Consider the following 6,000-nt stretch of genomic DNA (forward strand, 5'->3'; position numbering starts at 1 on the left):
TCATTGGAGTAAGAATCAGAACATAGCATAACTGCATGCTCGAAACAAACATATTTTTTACATTCCATGCGGTGGTTGCGTATTTTTCGGGTCTTTTATAAAAGAGAAGAACGTATAACGGCCTTCTAGACAATTACCAGATGATAAAGTTTCTGGAATACAAAGCTTGCATATTTCTCATATTCTTTGTCCCTATATTCTTGGTTAACTAGAAATTAGTGCCTTTTTTTAGATGGGGCATAAAAAGATTATATAAAAGGATTTCTAGGAACATCGTTTTCTTTTTCTTGTTTTCTTGTCGATATTGTCCATTATAATTAAAATATCCCCGAAACTGTAACTGTTAAAATTACCATAAGCCACCGATTAGTTTATATTTTTTGTTTATTGTTTACAACTATTCCACAAGTGAAATTCTTCCACAAGTGTGTATATGTATGACCATTATATTTAGCGAATAACTATACGAAAGTAAACATTTATATTTTGCTTTTGAACTTATGAATCTAACGACGAATATATCGACGAAAAGTTAATATATGGATCCGTTCAATCCAGTTACAAAAGGGACTGCAATCAAATAAGAATAGTCCGGTAATGATCTTATGCATTATATGCAATAAATATTCCACGCCACTAACATTAATTTATACATTTCATTCAACAATATTCTAGAATATGAAAAAAGGCACTTGTCCAAAAAAGTTACTCCTACACTCGCGTCGGTGTGTCAGACCGAAAGCGTTAAAAAAGTGGCACACGTCCCCTTTGTACCAACGCATGCGATACGCTAAACGATGACGAACGACGAAAAACGAAGCTAGAGAGAATCGCAAAGTCGTAGTATTGATATTTTCTAAAAAATGAACGAATTATTAATTTCTCGGTCTGACAGACCAATGCGCGAGTATAGGAGTGTTAAGCATCGCTTCTAATGCTTTCCACCTCGTCTTACAATCCAAGGTCAGCTAGACAACACTTTTAAAAATTTATTTTTAAAAGGTATTTTACCGATTTTCTCCAATATGAATTTTTAGAGCCCTACCAACAATCTACATACAAAAACTGCCTTTCGATTTGCTGTGGGGCATTTTTGGAACATACTTGGAATCAAATGAAATCAAATTCATGAGTATTATTTCTGTGTTTATTGATGATCCTACCTAGAAAACTCATTTTTAGTTCCTGAGTGGCAATCCTTGGGTCTTCGAATTCGTCCGATTCTACAATACTTTTCAATCTCCTCTATAATTTTAATAGTCACTTGAACCAATCGTAACCGAACAACCGAAACCAGATGATTCTGAATGAATGAGCTTATCAAAATATAGTGGCTTGTGGTCTGCCACGTGGTGACGTATTCCTCGCGATAAGCATTCCTGAGAAAGGAAATAAAATACTACAACACCGATAAGAATTAGCACCAGACGGGTAGTAATCAACTCGCGCACATATGGCTTGTAGAAGCTAGTCGTCAGTGATACTAGAAGACCAGTGAGTGACAATGTAACGATTGAAGCTCTACGACAGAGTTCTACCGGAAATAAATACTCAAATCGCTAGATTCGCATTCCTAGGTTAGCTCAATCCAATTACAGCTTCTGTAGACATTGCGTTTCTCTGCGTGGCAAAAACGACCATTCCGTGTAATTACCTTCTCCGTGAGCCATCCATTTTGCTTATTCATTCGGCAAATATAAATTAGGTCCGACTAAACGAAACGAAATGATTGGTATTTTTCTGTGTATTTTTTTTTCTTTTGGTGTCCTCCAGCTGTCTTCCAGCGAAAAAGATGAACCAGGGTGATTAAACGTAGAGTTTGCGCGAGACCTTCATCTCATTAGAACGAAACGAAAGTCTGTCGGAGGCGAATGACTTGCGGGTTCCGTGCGCGCTCTGTTACGAGATATTTTTTTTTCGTTCGTTCCTTCACAACAACACTTCGTGGAAAGTGGCACGATCTTCTAAAGTCACCGCAAATCTCCTCGGGCAAATTACGCCACACAAATGGTTCCCTGCTTTTCAATGTTCTCCAACCCTTCCCAGTAGTGCATTATTTTTCCACCGCACCGCGCTATGGCAAATACTGGCGTGGCGAAGGCCACCTTTTGAGTAAACTTTTCATTTTCACACGACCAGATGCAATCCTGGATGTGTGCGCGCATGTGTATGTGTGTGCCTGTGTGAGCGGGTAGATGATTTACTGCTTTGGTTTACATTAGGGTGCAAGCTGAGGTGAACAAGTGCTGTCATTAATTTGGATTTTCCCGAGTATGTTGCTTTCAATGCAAATATGTTTTTTTTTTGCTCCAGCTCTATGTGAGTACTTGATGAATTAGAAGAGCTGTTACGGAAACAAATATGTAGTCATTACGTGGAACGGATGGATGGCACAAAACCATTCTGCACCATCATTCAATGTGTGCAAATGCATGAGTGGAAGTCGTAGGAGATAAACTGTATCTCGATGCATTTTAAAATCGCATGTTGTGATGGAATCATTTATGCAGCGCTTAGAATTACTTTGTTATCATATCTATAGTTCGATACAGAGCAATTCCACGCCGATTCGCTGACATCTCTCTCTTAGTTTTTAAATGTAATACATAAGGTGGCAGCTACCTAAAATTACAATTATTATTATCCAATTTTAATTACGAATGAATTTTTAAAAGAACATATCCATAATCATCCCTATGGATCATCGTGGGGCTCAACATGTTAAATTTCTAATTTTCAAGACATGAGAAAATATCTCATTTTCCGTAAATTTGTTTTTTTTTTACAAATTTTGTCATTTTCCAAAGTTTGTAATCATTCAAATTCAGGGCGGACTCGATTATATACAGTTTTGAATTCCTTTTCACTGTTTGTATTTGGGTAGGAAACATTTTTTGTTTGATGTTTTCTGACTTTAAGGGGAAAATCAAAAATAAAATTCTTCTTTTATATTGAAAAAAAAAAATACACTAAAAATATTTTATGCATTTTTCGTTTTTTTTTTCAATATAAAAGAAAAAAAAATATTTTTGATTCATCCCCTTAAAGTCAGAAAACACCTTTCTCAAGAAAAAATAAATAAATTAATCCAGAATCTCTCAGGAGGTGATGGACGGTCATATTTGATGAAACAAATCCTTCGAATGGTCCAATTTCAACATTGACAAAGAAATAGAACTTTTTTTTTGTTTTAGGCTCTGTTTGCCTTAAACTGGCTCTTCATTCAAAAGTACGCTACGTAAGATGATTCTGTTCCTTCTGTTTGAAAGAAAAGAAAATTTACAAAAATAGAATACAGAATATAGTTGTGAATCATCTAAATACGTTGATTGAAATAACATTTCAGAAGTGAAAAAACTTGAAAGATAGTGATTTTGAAGGTGTTATTATTATTTTATTCGAAAAAATCATAACAAACCTGATTGTTTCTATCAACCAAATTAAAGGTTTCTAACCGTTCTACAATTCGTTCTTTGACATCCAACTCTCTATCTCTTTTGATTTCGCTGCAATAACATTTGAAACAATTCCTGGTGAGAATACAATCAAAAACATCAAAAAACACGATTTTTGCTCCACTGTACTTTTAATAGTCGTTGTTATATAACTTTTTTTTTCTTGAAATAAGTCATATGTGGAATACCTATTTTTGAAACTGTATATAATCGAGCCCGACCTGTAGTGCCATTTTTCATTTTTTTTGTAACGTCCGAATTTTCCGAATTTCGCAACTTCTATTTTCTTCAATTTTCTGAATTTTGAAGTTTTTAGTTTTTTTCCAATTTTTTATGTGTCTAGCTTCCAAAATCTTGTAATTTTTCAAGTTCTGTATTTTTTACAATTTTCAAAATTAAAATTTTTAAATTTTTAAATACCTAATTTCCGAAATTTTCTTTTTTTCACATTTTGTAGTTTTTCAAATTCTCTAATAATACAAATTGTAGAATTTTTCAATTAGTTTAATTTCCCAAATTATTTCATTGTCCAAATTTTGTAATTTACCTAATTCTATTATTTTCCATTTTTTGTAATTTTACAGATTATACAATTTCCGAAATTCGTAATTTCCCAAATCTCAAAATTTTCTAATGTTGTAATTTTGTAATACTGGGTGGACTCGATTCTATACAGTTTCCGATTTCTTTTCACTGTATATAATCGAGTCCTGTACATGACCGAGTAAAAGAAAATTACAGGGTAACTTCGATATAACGTTCATTTTACTTTCAAAATTGTACGTTGTATCGAATTGTACGTTATATCGAAGCATAATAAAGAACTCTGAAACGTAGCTTATATTACTTTATTGTGTTGCTATTTGAGTAAGGTTGATGAATAAAATCAATAAGAAGACGAAGCCAACTTTTCTCATGATGTTTCCCTTCGTTCTGTTGATTGATGTTTGATTCATTTAGAATCCGGAACCACAAAACAGTTGTATTTCGGTGAAAGTTACAATACAAGCTTTAGTATCAAAATACAGATAACTTATTGTTCTTTCAGAAAAACAATATTAAAAAAATATTTTTTTAGACTTTCATAATGTGTACGTTATATCGAGCGACGTTATATCGAGGGTACGTTATAACGAGGGTACGTTATATCGAAGTTTCCCTGTAGTTTGTTTTTCATGCATATATCGTTTCTTGAATATAAAAAAAAATTTTTTTTTATTCATCCCCTTAGAGTTAAAAACCTTCTTTCTTACATAAAAAAAAAAATCATCCAGAACCTCTCAGGAGGTGATAGACGATCATATTTGATGAGCAAAATCCTTCTAAGCATATGGTCGATTGGTCGAGTTATAGAACTTTATTTGTTTCGGGCACTGTTTGCACAGTTTGAGGCAAACTGGGAAAAATACGCTACGTATGACAAATCTGTTGCGTTTGAAAGATAATAAATTGTAGTACAGAAAATAGTTGTGAAATGTCTGAATTAATGGATTCAACAACATTTTTCAAGTGAAAAACTGAACTGAGAGTGGTTTTGAAGGTGTTATTATTGATTTTATCCCAAATAATTATGATAAACTTGATTGATTCTATTAACCAAATTAAAGGTTTCTATTCGCTCTACAATCTCTTCTTTGATACCCAATTTCTATCTTTATTAATTTCGCTGCAATATCGTTATAAACAATTGCTAGTGATAATTCAATTAAAATCATCAAAAAACACGATTTTTACTCCCCTGTACTTATAATAGCCAATTAAATTTCACCTTAACGTTGAAATATAATTTTTTTTCTTAAAATAAGTCATATGTGGAATAATTTTTTTTAAAACAGTGATTATATACAGTTTAAAAAAAATTATTAAAAAAATTAGTCCAAAAATGTATATAATCGAGTCAGTATATACAGGTCGGAGAGCTCGATTGTATACAAATTCAATTATATATGATTCGATTATATACAATTTCAGACTCGATTATGTACAGCTTAGATTATTTTTTATCTTTCAAAGACGGTTTATTTCAAGAAAAAATGTAATATTTCAAATTTAAGGTGTAGTAAAGTAAAAACCATTGTTTTTGAAGATTTTAACTGAAGAATCGCCAGGAATTGTTTAAAATTATATAAAAAGAAATTAAGAAAGACAAAAGTTTGGTGCCAAAGAACAAATTGTAAAGCGGTTAGAGAGCTTTAATTTGAATGATAGAAACAATCATTTTTATTATGCATTTTAAGGGTTAAATTAATACTTGAAAAACTATTAACATCTAAGTTTTTTACTTCCAAAATGTTATTCAAATCCGCTAATTCAGATCCAGTACTAACACATCTTCCAGATGGGAGCAATTTTGTAATATCCTCCTACTTAGCTTACGTTTTGACATACGGAACAAAAAAGAAGTTCGATAACTCTGTCAGTGTTGAAATCCGATCACATGCGTAGAGGGATCATTTTCATAAAATATGATTCTTTATCTCGTTCTTGAAGATTTCGAAAATGCGTAAAATTTTTGTGTGAGAAAGCTGTTTTCTGACTTTAAGGA

This window comes from Toxorhynchites rutilus, chromosome 2, assembly GCF_029784135.1.
Source record: "Toxorhynchites rutilus septentrionalis strain SRP chromosome 2, ASM2978413v1, whole genome shotgun sequence".
NCBI lineage: Eukaryota > Metazoa > Arthropoda > Insecta > Diptera > Culicidae > Toxorhynchites > Toxorhynchites rutilus.